Below are 15,461 nucleotides of genomic sequence, written 5' to 3' on the forward strand. Positions count from 1 at the left end.
AATAGCAGCTCGCCATGCCGAATTGAACTATTGCAGAGAGCCGTCGTTACTATAAAATTAAACCATTGTCACATGAGGTATATTCTAACCCAAATTATTTCCCTCTGTTGTGCAATGTTTGACAATAAGGCCGTGGGTTATATCACATCGTTTGGCAATTCAGTTTTGAATCAGCATTTTTAGTTTTCGTATTAACTTTAATCAAAGTATCATCAAACCCGGTAAACACGTTTCCAGAAAACGTAATAAAGTTAGAATATCGTACGTTATGTAAATCAACAACGTGGAAAACGTGACGAGATAGAGAAACCGAGATGTAATTTTCAGATCCCATTTACAAATAATAAGTAGTTATTTTGCGTAATAAGAATGAATTGAATTTCTTTTATAGATATTGTTAGCAATTTGTTAAGTGCATTGTTTCCTTTCACAATGTAACCTGGAAAAGTTATAATATACATTTCATAAAGTCGACTAAATATTACATTACAACGTATACAAGAACATACAAATGTGGAAATGAACATAAGCGAAACTCTGAAATAATGTTACTGTTTTTTTGCTGAGTTAAAACTGATACAAACATAATTTTGTAGATTAATATGATCTAAATATGTTTCAGGATACACGAAGTTAAAGAAATCAATCTATGCTGTAACTTATTTTACATAGGATTTAAAATCATGAGAATCATCACTATTATTAGATAAAAAATTGAATACAACGCTTTAAAATATATGGCGTGGTTTAAGTCTAAATATAAAAGAAAAGCTAGCGAAAAAAGAAAACGTATGATACATAGCGACACATGAATTCTGTGTGTTTAAATCCTATTGTATATTTTCTCCCTTTCATGCACTTGTTATATTAATGAGATCAAACTTAATGTCTAAATGTCTCAGCAAATATGCATGCATACAAGAATTTCAAATTTCAAATGAACTGAACTGAATAATTAGAGGAAGCAGAAGCATACACGTTTCATGATTCGCATTGAGATTATAAATTATTCCAAAATTATATTATTATCGTGACGATAAAAAAGAAAGTAATTTCTAATATATCATCGTATATATTATAGAAGGTAATAGTGCCTGTCCTTCAAAGAAACGGTTTCTGTCAAATTACTCAATCAATTGTATGTCTACTATCGCGGAACTTGAGATATCGGTTATTGGAACCTGTGGAACGAGTCTAAGCTGTTTCTGGTCTTTAGAAAAGGCTGAAAATATCAAAATTGAAAATATATGGAACTTATCAGGCGTGTCGACTTTATGTATATCTTCTCTCTATGCGCAAATATACATTTACTTGGATTAATTTGTAAAGTGTATTATATCCATGTATTAGTAAGTCATAGAAGAGCAAACAGGCAAGAGAGAATAAAATGTTGATTATAATTTAAGTCATATGTTTTAAACATTTGAAATCACAACTATATATAAGGCACACTATAATGATCAATTTGACTAAAAAAATTGACATATATGACTGTGTGATTCTCTATTTGTATATATGCAAGCATTTTTTTATTTGTATTTTGAAATAATATAAAATACGATGAAACGCATAAAACAAAACATGCATAAACACCTACACCCACACAGATCTCTATATATATATGTATATATATATATACATATATATATGCGTATATATATAAATGCGTATGTGTGTTTATATATACATATATATAGAGATAAAAAAAACATTATTTTCATGTAGTGATGAGCGTCTGTTAATAGAGATGAACAATATTATGAATTCATCTTCAATAAGTTAATGAATAGTAAAACCTACTTTAGACACATCAAGTGATGTATGTATATATATATATAAATATATATATACATGTATTTATATATTGTTTTTGTATATATACACACACACACACATATATATATATATATATATAAGAATCTATTCATATGCATGCACAGCAATTCTAGTGGAAATACATAAGAATATTACCGCGAAAATTGAAAGTAAAAGACGATGAAATTGTCTATATTTCTACGAATGCATAGACAGTGAGAGATAGAGCAATGCACTCTATAAGACGTGTAAAAATTTTAATCCCATTTATCCCACATACACAGGTAATGTCATGAAAATTGACATAAAGAAACTTTATATATATATATATATATATATATCTGTGTGTCCGTGTGTGTATGCATATTGATACAAAATATTGGCAAAGATAGATGTAAAAAAAAATTATATAAATATGAATACCTAGTTCATATATATATATATATATATATATATATATATATATATATATATATGGGGGTATGTGTGTGTCTGTGTGTATAATTAAACTAGGATTTATAAGACTCTCAGCCTCAACCTATTCCTAATTCTAAAGAAATAGTACAAAATAATACATCTCTACTTGCTATCGAGCTTTTTTTTACAACTCCAGAAATTTACTTGGGTTAGGATTAGACTTCAGCAATAGCCTCATTATATATATATATATATATATATATATATATATATATATATATATATATATATATGTATATATATATTTATATATATATATATATATATTTATATATATATATGTGTGTGTGTGCGTGTGTGTGTCCATCTCAATAATTGCAAACATATTTTTTCAAGGCATTGACGTTGAAAGAATATACGCATTACACAGAATGTACACTACTAAATTTCTCACTATGTGCATAATCTATATAAATGCTTCCCTTCACAATTACAACGAGTTTATATAAAACCTGTTGAACTTGTGAAGAGAAACATTCATTTCGATCTACAATGATGGTGTCAGGCGCGATACTTGTCAATATATATATACATACATATATGTGTATATGTATACTCACATATGTGTGTGCGTAGACAAATAGGTGGACAGACAGCAACACGTGGTCTTAGAAAAACGGCAATTACAAGAGTGATAATCCATCAAATACTCGGATATCCAGGAAGACGTATAAATAAATAGATGACAAACACTTCGATTTTACTTACCACATGTTTTACATATTAGCTCATTGTAAATAATAGACACACACATATACATATACATGTAGATGTATATATATATATATATATACTCGTTAACGCATTATGTATTTACATATGTGCAAAATCTCTATGTATATATATATATATATATATATATATATATATACGTGTGCGTGTGTGTGTGTGTCCGTGTATGTGTCTATATGTGTTTGTGTACATATGAGTGTAAACATAGGAAGAAAGAACGTCTGAAAAGAAAGGAAATAGGTGGAAGCATCCACGGAGAAACGGAAGGTGGGAAAGAATAGAAAGATACGTAAATAAATATGTTTTTAAAAAAACAAAGAAAATCTGACATAGGTTGAATGAAAAAAAATGTAAATATATATAAGTATATCTATACAATCTGCTGATTTACTTACATACGCACACAAGAACTTGAATTCATACTAGACTATCCTCGAATATCTATGATCTCTCTACACTGGGTTTTATCGGGATAACATGCGTGAGGACATTTTTTTCCTGCAAGTAACCCATGACGATGTTTGAAATCACATAGTGTACACGGCCTAACGAATTACATCTCCGTATGGCTTTTATCATGAATGGCGAACCTTCACAAGTGATGTCAACTCATGTAACTACAGGAAACTTGATACCCCGACGGACTAAATGAATTCTTGTCCTGGAATCCAGTGTAACGAAGTGAGCACAAGAAATGTATACTATAACATATTTAAATTGCTAATTCGAGAGAGGATCTTGTATATATATACTATTTATGAACTCAGTGGTTGAAAGTAAAGATAATTTTAGTTGCATTTTCGAATATCTATGTATCCCAGATAGACATTAAATGTTAGTTCTGCAAAGGAGTCCCTTTGTTTAAGAGAACTTAATAAATCCGAAAGTATATATATATATATATATATATGTGTGTGTGTGTATCTATATATGTGTGTGTATCTATATATATGTGTGTGTATATCTATATATATGTGTGTGTGCGTATCTATATATATGTGTGTGTATATATATATGTATGCATATATATATTTATATATCGTAATGTCTTCTATGTAGAATAAATTATATTAGATATAACTATATTAATATACTGAAATATATGAGACATACACTTAATGCTACACATATATTTAGGTAACAATACGGATTTTTAAAGATACAATTTATTCACAAGAAAGAAACGTATAGAATACATACACAAGAAGAGAGAGAGAAATATGTGCAGAATAGAAAGAAGGATACAGTAATTGAAGGCGTGCATTTAGAAAAATGCATACTTGGAAAGATAGATTAAAAGGCGGAGAAATCAATCGATTCATTATATATATGTATGTATATATATATATATATATATATATATATATATATATATAATGTCATCTTCGGTTCCATAGAATATGATGTGGATACTAGAGAATAGATAGAATTGATAGACTGCATGTTATACAAGGGATAAAATTGTAGGTTAGAGAGAAAATAAAAATAACTTAATCATCAGTGAGGTTGTTGTATATTTTATTAGACTTAATTGTGTTCGCAGTATCATTGTTGTTTCAGATTCGATCCGTCAGTGATGTTAAATTTGTATTTGTTTTCTCCAAATTATCCATCAAACGGAAAAATCGACGTCTTTACTGAACATTGTTTCACGCGAAATTGCAAAAGTGTTTTTTTTTTCTTTTAATTATTGACTTTATAAAATATAAAGTGAATAAACATTGTGCGTTGATTATTTTTTTCTTTTTTAATGTAAACTGTTGGGCAAGGGTGTGGTTACAGAATCACGTGATATCCCTCTCATCACCGCCGTGGTCGCACATATTTGTCTGGTTTATACCACGGTAAAAATTACCGTTCAATTACACACACACCCACACACATACACATACACACACACGCATATATATAAATACATATCTATATAATGTATGCGTGTATATATGTGTGCGTGCGAGTGTGTATACGTGCGCATATGTTTTTTACGTGTGTGTATTCATTCGTATACTTCCTTCTATTTATTTCTCTCTTTCTTTTTTTTCTCTACCTCTCAATAGAAAGGTTAGCCTTGATCCCTGATCTACTAGACTATTTCATGCACAACTTGGAACTTGGTACAAGTACTTACCTTCAATTGCTAAATATATAAATATGTATATATTTACGTATGCGTATATACGTTAACTTTTTGTATGGGGGCGGGTTTCGGAAGAGATATATGAGAATGAACCCCAGCAGCTGCTATCAGACGTCTGGTATTTTAAGCAGTCCAGCACTCGCGTTTCTTGCTAGATATTTGATGCCATGCAACAAGTCGGCTTCGTTTGTTGAAAATACGAGAGTGTGAGTATAAATGATAGCCAGCGAGTGACATTAGCTAAGAAGTGACTTTACGAAAGATAATACGCATTAATGAGGGAGCCTTTACTGTTTCAATGCATGCCTGTGTATATAGGTGTGTGTGTGTCCGTGTGTTTGTGTATAGAGAGCGTTTTTGATATCAGGCAGCATGTGTCCCTCTCTTTCTATCTGAGGATTACCGGCAACTAATACTGTTATCAGCGTGTGTGAGTGTGCGCTAACACTACCTCTTAGTCTCCCTCTTTCTTTCTCTTAATTTGTTCTCTCTTGTTTCCTTTCACTCCCTGTTCTTTCTCTCTCCCTCCCCCTCTCATCTGTTTTGATCGTTTCAAACATGGTCTATGCATTTCTGTCCATTCGAAGCGATAAGGAACGTGTAGTAAAGTAAACGCACGGGCGGACTGCGCCCAAGAATCTATGGCAATCCTTTCGCTGTTTGGGCTTGTTATTAATCTATTTGCAATAATGCGTTCCGTGTTTATCAGGAGTGTTTACCTTTTCGCAAATAAATATACACAAGCATACACTTATATCTATCAATCCTATTTCTTTCCGTAAATTTATTTTATCTGTATTCCTCGATTTGCAATTATGCCTCATTTTTTTCTTCATATCTCTTTCTTTCTCTATCTCAGTCGCGTTTTTCTCGTTATCTCCCTGTCTTTATTTCGTTTATCGCAATGTTAGTATCATTTTAACTTAATCTACTCTCTCTATATATACGTGGAAATATATATATATATATATATATATATACGTGGATATATATATATATATATATATATATATATATATATATATATATATTAGTATCTAGACTGTTTAAAATGTGCTGATTGCTACACCAATTTTACTGTTTCATACGCATACTTCTAATAACATTATTTGAATAAGCATTGTACCATGTATATATTTCTATTATATCGCTCTCCACTTAAATTCATGATAAACTAATTCATTCATATTTTTTATATATTCAATATATATATATATGTATATATGTATGTATATAGGTATTTATATATACGTATGTATTTTATTACACTGACATAAACACAGACTTGTATGGTACATATATGTGCGTGCGTGTATGCATGCTTATAAGTAAAACAGATATAGTATCAGCATATATATATATATATATATATATATATATATATATAGCGTTTTCTTTTCAGATTAAATACTTTTTTAACTCATTTCAAAGTGTTTTTATCATATTTTATTAACCGTTTGCTCATATATATATATATGTATATATATATATATATATATATATATATATATATATATATATATATATATATATATAACAGGAACCTCGGCATTGCTAGGGCGTAAATGTGGTATTTTGATTAATACGGATTTTGTATTTATTATAATATAGTTGACCCAAAAGATTTTAATGCTTTAAAAAGTGGATTTTTTTAATCAATCGTGAATCAGAACCGAAACGTTTAGCTTATGATTTACTTTTTCCTTTGACGTTAATGCCTGAGTTATAAAGAAATGTTTGCTGCAAGATTAAAAGATGAACTGATAACTATTACGTTAAGCATGCATATTCGTAATTCCGTCGTTAGACTTTCACCTGGCTAATTATATATACTTTTTTTATTTTCACACTTTTGCACCGATTTTCCTCGACTGAAACCTAAATATAGTGTCACATGGGTTCGAATACCATATACATGATGTTTAATGTCTGCAAACCATACACTGACAGAGGAGTAGGTACGTATATTTCTAAAATAAAACTTATACGCAAACACGAATATATATATTGATAGAGGTTTGTGTTAACTATATATTTTACACAAATATTACGGAATCATAAATCATGTATAATATCTGCATGAATATAATTACGCGTAATAGTTAACTTAAGATTATCATCGCATGAGAAAACCGAAAAAACAAAACAAAAAGGGAATCAATTAAAATGAATGTTAAAATAAACTAGACCATCTAATAGATGGATGCGATTCTACGACCCATGTATAACAAAGTTCTATTTTCTTTTTAATTAAATCTCCTCTAACGAGTATATAAATGCGACTGGGGTCCGTTTGTGAATTTCGTATTCCCAAGAAACTTCCTTCCGTCGAACCCGAATAAGGTTAGTGCCGACACACACACACACACACACACACACACGCGTGCGCACACACACACATACATATATATATGCATATATTTATATACATATATATGTATATATACATATATATATATATATATATATATTAATTTGTCAAATACATGGAAATATAAAGAGTGAGCATTCATCGTCTTTAAGTATAGGTTTATTATATACGTTCAGGAGATTATACACTTTTGTGATAATAGATTTTTATTGTCGGTCTATGGGGAAGCATGTAAATAAAAATTGTTACTACACAATCGCATCATTTCAGATTTCTAATGAGACTATGACATTTAAACTGTTCTAAATATTGTTCACATCAATATGCCAAATATTATACATATCAAATGTTATATCAAATATTTTAAAACACACATTCCAAAACACAGTACAAAACACGCATACACATACACTGCAGATACACAGACACCCATACACACACACACACACACACACATATATATATATATATATATATATATATATATATATATATATATGATTGAAAAAAATGCATACTAAAGAAAGTACAAACGAAATTTCTAAGTTACCCTGTTCAAAATTATTGGTACGGCTTATTATTCTCATCTATAACCAGTGTAATTACAACAAATTTAATGTTTGACACAGTTTCGTTAACTTTTTTGTAGGCTTATTATGCTTATTTAATGTTAATTTAATTTTTTTTTCTTTTTCAGATAATTTTTAGACAACGTTTGTTTTAAATCATGGAACTTTCGTTATGGTTAAGACTAAGGAACACGGCGAAGACCCCAGGAACCGTGTGATAGCATGTCATTCCAAAGAGGAAGGCTATTATAAGATTTCTAAGGAGCTAAACCTTCCCAAATCCACCTCTCGGTCCATCGTAAAGAAGTTCAAATCACAAGGTCACCTCGAGGGAGAAAAAGGCTACTGTTCGCGAGAGTAGAATGAAAGATAGTTCGACGTAGCAACCAAAACTCAAGCATCACTGCTTGGTAGATTGTAGAGGAACAGAGAAGCGCCAGAGTGAACGTGTCTTGACACACCGTTAGTAGAGTTTTGAGGAGAGCTAGTTTGAAAGCCTGTCACCCGAGGACAACTCCCTTATTGAAATCAGTTCATCTGAAAGCAAGGCTAATGTTCGCAAAGCGTCATATTGATAAAGCTGCTGCCTTTTGAAAACATGCTATATGGTTCGACGAAACGAAATTTTAGTTAATCCGTTATAATAGTGTTTCTTCTATTTACAGGAAATCTGGCGAAGCCTTCTTGCATAAGAACACCATACCAACTGTGAAAATGGCGGAGGCGGTTTTATGTTTTGGGGGTGCTTTGTTGCCACTGGACCAGGACGAATTGTTAAGGTCACAGAAGTCATGAAAAAAGAGGATTATGTAAAAAATCCTGAATGAAAATCTGAACGACTCTGCAAGCGAGCTGTCACTTAGTCGATCTTGGTTCTCCATGCAAGATAATGACACAAAGTATTTTGCTAATCTGAATAAAAAATGACTTGAGGATAACAATATCAATGTTTAGGAGTGGCCATCCTAGAGTCCGGACCTTAACCCCATCGAAAATTTGTGGAGCATTTAAAATTGAGGGTAATGGAGAGGAAGCCTAAGAATCTCGCCCAGTTAGAGGATTATTGTTGGGAGGAATGGACTAAATTTACTGCTGAAGAATGCTACAAGTTAGTGGAAAATTATAATAAACGACTAATCCAAGTAAGTAAGGGTAAAGGCCATACAATCGCTCACTAGAATTATGTTGCCAATAAATTTGAACAAAGGAATTTTAAAGTATCGTTTGTAATTCCTTTATTATTAATTTTTTTTTTAAATTCGATTGTTGAGTTGGAAATGGCAGTTCAAAATATGTATTATACTTTGTAATTTCCTTTGATTAAACCCGTTTTGGGGGGATTTTTAAGACGAAACGAGGTTTTTATTGAACAGTGCCAATAAATATGATCATGGCTATATATATATATATATATATATATATATATATATATATATATATATATATATATATAATTACAATACGTATTAGTTCTTTTTAACTTCATGCTACCAAAATCTCTAACTTCAGGATTCGCCGTACAATTTGGATCTGAAGCTCGATATCCTTTTCATTCTGCACTTAGGTATAATTTCCCCTATTCTATGACTTAAAACTTTTAATCATAATTTTCTATCTTTATTACCTTTACCAAATTAGGTGGAGATCATTTAGAATATTTGCTAATATTTTTCCTCTGAGGAGATCAATAACATCGAATACTTATGTGTTAAGGAAACATACTTATAAAAATGTATTATTTGTTTTGCATATGAGAAACATTCTAGATTTGAAATTTAACTGTGTCAAATCATAACATTTGAATTACTAAATAAATATTATATATATATATATATAAATAGCATATATATATAATACATATATAATACACATATATATACATGTATATATATATGTATATATATATATATATATATATATATATATATATATTAGTGACCTAAAAAGACGAAAGGGGAGAGAAGAAAACAAAATAAAGGTAATCCCAAAGCACAATAACTAAAGTGGGCTTGCCAGGACACTATATATATATAAAATTCTAGGCACAGTTAGGTATAATTTATTGGTTTGAATACTAATTGTCATAAATTGTAAACCAGGGAATAGTATCATAATCTTTAAAATGCATGCTATTTTCATGTAGTTTCGTCCGTAAAACCAACGTATAAGCATTTCAATGTCTAATTTGCTACGTTTATATATATATATATATATATATATATATATATATATATATATATATATGTATGTATGTATGTATGTATGTGTGTGTGCATGTATATATATATATATATATATTCTCAAAACTTGTGGCCTTAATAGAGGCGAGGTTAAAAATTGCTAATATAGTTTCAAATGATTTGAAATGACAGCACGTTGAGTCTTGATTCCGTATATTTTTATATGATATTTCTCCCCTCTTTCGGTACCTCCAGCTTAACATAATCCTTATATACTGAAACTTACTTTATGTATATAAACCAAAGAGGGGAGATATAAGAGATGAGAAATATTTTGAATCAAGACTCAACTTACTGTTATTTATGATCATTGAGAACCATAGCAGAAGTATTTGTTTCCTCTATATGAAGGCCAGATATTTTGTGGAAATATCAGATTTTTTGTTGAAATACCAGATATTTTGTAATTCATATGCAAAACTAGGAAAACAAATAATATGATTGCAACATTTTATAGCGTAATAAATAGGCAAAAATAGTCTCTGGATGATTGAGTATCCCCTTAAAGTGCGAACTTAAGAGCAAATGTAACATAGTCTACTACAATAGTCAGGTTATAACGTTTACAACGAGCCTTTATTTGCTAAATTTTATTTGCTAATTGCTATAATCGTTGAGATTTAGAATTAATTATATTACCGAAATAGGTGGTGATATAGAAGGATATATATATATATATATATATAATTAGATGATATTGAATAATTTCTCCTAGCAAACAAACCGAATATCTTGCCGCTAAGTGAAACTAACCTACACACCTCCATTCCCTCTAACCACCTTACCATGCCTTGTTATCTCATATTTTGTCGTAAGGACTTAGACAAACATATGCACTGACTTGGATTTTACATTGGAAACACTCTCCATTTTACTACAAGATTAAACCTATGATCAGATGGCCAGGCGTTTATGCGCTTTAGATTTAACCTGTACTATGATCAACCAGGTCTCGGAGACAATAGATAGTGCACTCTTCATTGGTACTAGCGCTCAAGTACATGCATTTGGTGAATTTAATGTAAACCACAGTAATGAGCTTAGTTCCTCTACTTACACAGAATCAACTGGTAGCATAACACATAGTTTCTCTATATGTTATTCCTTATCATAGACAATTACGTTTCCGGTACGTTTTCAAGACCAGCATGATCAACAAGCCTCACTTCTAGATTTAATACTGACCACAATTGCCGATAATTCTATAAGGAATGCCCGTAGCCCATTTATGAATGCTGATCACGCTGCGATAATGGTAGGAATCACCCTAAATTTTCCACCCAAAGCTGAAGAACCATATACTAAAAAACGACAAGATATTATAAGAAAGCTGACTAGAATTTCCATAAGGGATCTCATCAGAAATGCCCCATGGGGAAATACCTTTTCTCTTCCTGAATAACAGAGCGCAAATGAAACCACTGAAGGCTTCAAAGCGGCAATTGAAGCTTATATTGCCACTCGGAATTTTTATAGCAGCCCCCCAAATGTTTACATGTACTTGATGCCATTGCTCAAAGGCAGCATGCATACTACAAATTTATTTGACAAAAATTGAGAACAAATAGACAAAAGTTAATGGAAGCTACAATTAACTGTCAGAAGGAAATATCGACAACTACAAGAGAACAAACCGAAACCACCAGAAAACGCATCGATAGAAATTAGGAACTCGTGATTTCTGGAAAATCTACAACGGATAATAACGAGCAATCAACATCTGCCCCACTATTCAGTGATATCATGAGGCCGTTTACACAACGGAGAAGTCTAACATACTTGCCGGCCAGTTCCCTTGAAATCTTTCATTAGACTTAGCAAACCCCTCCTTCCCTGATCTCCCTTTGCGGACTGACACCACTCTAAATGATCTGAAAACCACGCTTTCTCAAGTGAATTATATCATAACACCCTAGATAACTTAAAAGCTTGTGAACCCGATCTTATCCCGTCTGTGCTATTAATAAATGCTCCGCTGATGTTGCCTCAATCCTCTACAAATTTTACAACAACTGCCTTAACGAATCTTGCCTCTCGGACTGCTGAAAAAACTGCTTCTATGGTAACAGTTTACAAGAATTTTCTCGGGCCAACCGACCCATTAAATTATCTTTCAATTAGCATTCTCCATCTTTTAACCAAACTATTTTAGTCCATAATTAATCAAGCTCTAGTCCATCACCTTACAATTCTGACCGACCAAAAATATGGATGTAGGCAAGCCTCTTCTACAGCAGACATCATAACTGTAATCTCCGCCCGTATATACCATATACTTGACAACACAGTGAAAGGGGGCCCGTAGTCCTAATATAAATCTAAGTCATTTTGACAAGTAATGTCACGATAGTCTTCTCAGGAAAATCAGATAATACGGTATCATTGGATGAACATTAAACATAATTAATTCCTTCGTTAATAAGGGAAGTATCTGGGTTATTCTCGACGGTAGTTTACCTAAATATATGATATAAATGCAGACAGGAGGGTAAAACGAATGAACATGTATATATATATATATATATATATATATATATATATATATATATATATATATATATATATATATATATATATATATATATATATATACGGCAATAGCAGAAGCACTGAAAGAAATACTTCTAATCTGATGAGTGGAATGGGGACAAAAATTAAAAGTCACATTTAATACTGCCAAGGCTAAGCTTATTTCCGTCAATAATTACAAGAAACCGTCTCAACCACCAATAGCTATGGGATAAGATACATTATCTAAAAGTGCTTCTCGCAAACTCTTCGGCTTAACATTCACAAGGAACATAATTTGGAACAGATACATTGAGAGCATTGCAAATACTGCTGCGAGGGATGTGGACTCTCTCTATCATTCTAGAAAGTTACTTACGCCTGAAAGTATCCGGTACTAATAAAGGCCCCAATTATGGAGTAATGTTGTCACATTGCTACTAGTCGCTACCTTTGACAGGGTTCAAAAGAAAGTCGCCAATTTAATAGGTCTTGATGTGCCATTTCAGCTTCAACCCTTCGACCACTGACGAAATGTTGCATTCCTTTGCTTGTTTTATAAGTATTTTAATGATGGATGCTCCGACAATATACATTTTCTCTCGTTGGAATCTCTCAACCAATTATATATATATATATATATATATATATATATATATATATATATATATATATATATGTTACAAAATGGATTGAGAGAAAGACAGAGAGAGAGAGGTGAGTAAACGTGGAGTATTGACACGTTTACCAGAATCGAGGCTCAGCTGACCAGATTACGTATGAGTGACGTGGTCAGGTTGGCTAGATCGGTGAGACTGGATTTGGGCTTTGAAGAAGACGGACGGCTTAATAGCTGTTCCCTCCCCTTCACTGGGAGTGGGGGACGCTGACGTGTTCAAAGCAAGCAAGATTTACTTCCATATACCGTGTCGACATCTGCGAGGTAAATAAAAAAACATAAAACCCATTCATCGTCTTGGAGTGATAAATCTTCGTCTAACAGGTACCAGTCTCCCGCTCAAGAGAAGATGAATTCCAGATGGATCACATCGACGACACATGAAGTAAGGTATGTCGAAGAAAATGCATGTAACACACAGTCAAAAGCATATGAACAATTAGAGATCAACACACACACAACCGCATATGAAACTAGACGATCATACGCACACGGAATCCTTTTATGTTATACATCAAACGTCACTTTGGTGCCCCTCTATGATAACCCTAGTGATAACTTCAATGAGAACACTATGTAACATATATGTATATATATATATATATATATATATATATATATATATAATGATGTTTTTTTCTTTTTTCCTTTCTCTACAGAGTCTACATTTTGTTTGCTTATCTTAGGTTTGGTATAGATAGTGTTATTGGCGTTATCTTTTGAAGCTGTTAGTAGTGGTTCAGTTGGTCTGTTTGGTTGTCGTTTTTCTAGTGAAGTTCAGATGTTTTCGTGAATCCCACCTGTCGTCATCCTTATGAATTACCCGTTTAGCTGATTCATTTCCCATTTGTTTTCCTCTCTGTATTTATCTATTTGTCTATTCCATTGATACGGTAGATGTAGCTCTTCTGTCTTCTGCGTTACGCAGTTTTCTATTTATTAAGACACTCATCTATAATAACCAATACTCCGCCGTTGTTTATTTCCAGGAAGAGTCAGTCAGCATCATCCTTAGTATGTATTACATTGTTTATAGTCTTTTAGTCAAAGTTTTCAAGTTTTTCGTTGGTTCAGCCTATGGACAATCTGCATACTTTTCCAAGTATTACTGTTCATATGAGTATGCCTCTCATTACGTATCTACTATGTGAATAAGTTTGGACAAGATTTTTTTTGTTTTATGTATTTTTTTCAATTTAATCTTTTATTTCTAATGATGTCATGAGATCTTTACTCAGTACTCCCAAGTATTTTTAGTAACATATTTGCGTAATGTCCACATTTCACAATATTCATGTATTTCCATACCATTTTCTGCTCTTAATTGTCCAATCAGCAGTGCAACATATCGAATTACATTTGGATATTTGGCTGAAAGTTATAGTTGTGTTTAGTATTTCGGGGCCATTTTTGTTTTATTTAATTTTACATAGAAAAAATTCGAGCAAGAAAGGTAATATTATAAGGATTAAACTTAGGAAATTAAAGGGACTAATTGGTTAAACTTGAAAATAAAAAGAAAATATATTCTAGTAAAATATATAATAAATGTATAAATTAAAATATTGCAGCATTAGGACTTATTATATAGTATTAAATTGCATGTTTTAAAAGTCATTTTTATTTTCTAAGTTTAAGCTTAACCATATTAATTTTATGCTCGCATTGTCCTATGTACTCTATAATTTTTCCAGACTTTGCTTTAAAATAATATTTTCCTGTGTTCAGGATAATCTTTGTATTTATTTGATTGGTAGGCATAATGAATACTGAATTTTTTATGAAAAGAATTATTCTTCAAAATATTCTGATAAAATACATTTTTCAAATATTTAATTTAAATATATTTAAAATCAATACATTTTTTGAAGGAAATTCTATGAAAGTCAATTAATATTGGCATAAATGTCAATAACTAACAATTTGTAAGGGA

The 15,461-nt window shown here is 31.3% G+C and overlaps 1 protein-coding gene across 1 annotated transcript in view; it reads right to left on the bottom strand.

Moving 5' to 3' along the window:
* The window catches only part of LOC145246763 (matrix metalloproteinase-14-like), an 819,041-nt gene extending 813,583 nt beyond the window's left edge, over positions 1–5,458 (bottom strand). The window contains exon 1 of the mRNA XM_080108536.1: positions 5,153–5,458. The gene's annotated coding sequence lies outside the window, so the exon portion shown is untranslated. The remainder of the gene's footprint in view (positions 1–5,152) is intronic.
* Between the last annotated feature and the right edge of the window lie 10,003 nt (positions 5,459–15,461).

This window comes from Euprymna scolopes, chromosome 24 (assembly GCF_053919585.1).
Source record: "Euprymna scolopes isolate OS-2025 chromosome 24, ASM5391958v1, whole genome shotgun sequence".
NCBI classification, from domain to species: Eukaryota; Metazoa; Mollusca; class Cephalopoda; order Sepiida; family Sepiolidae; genus Euprymna; species Euprymna scolopes.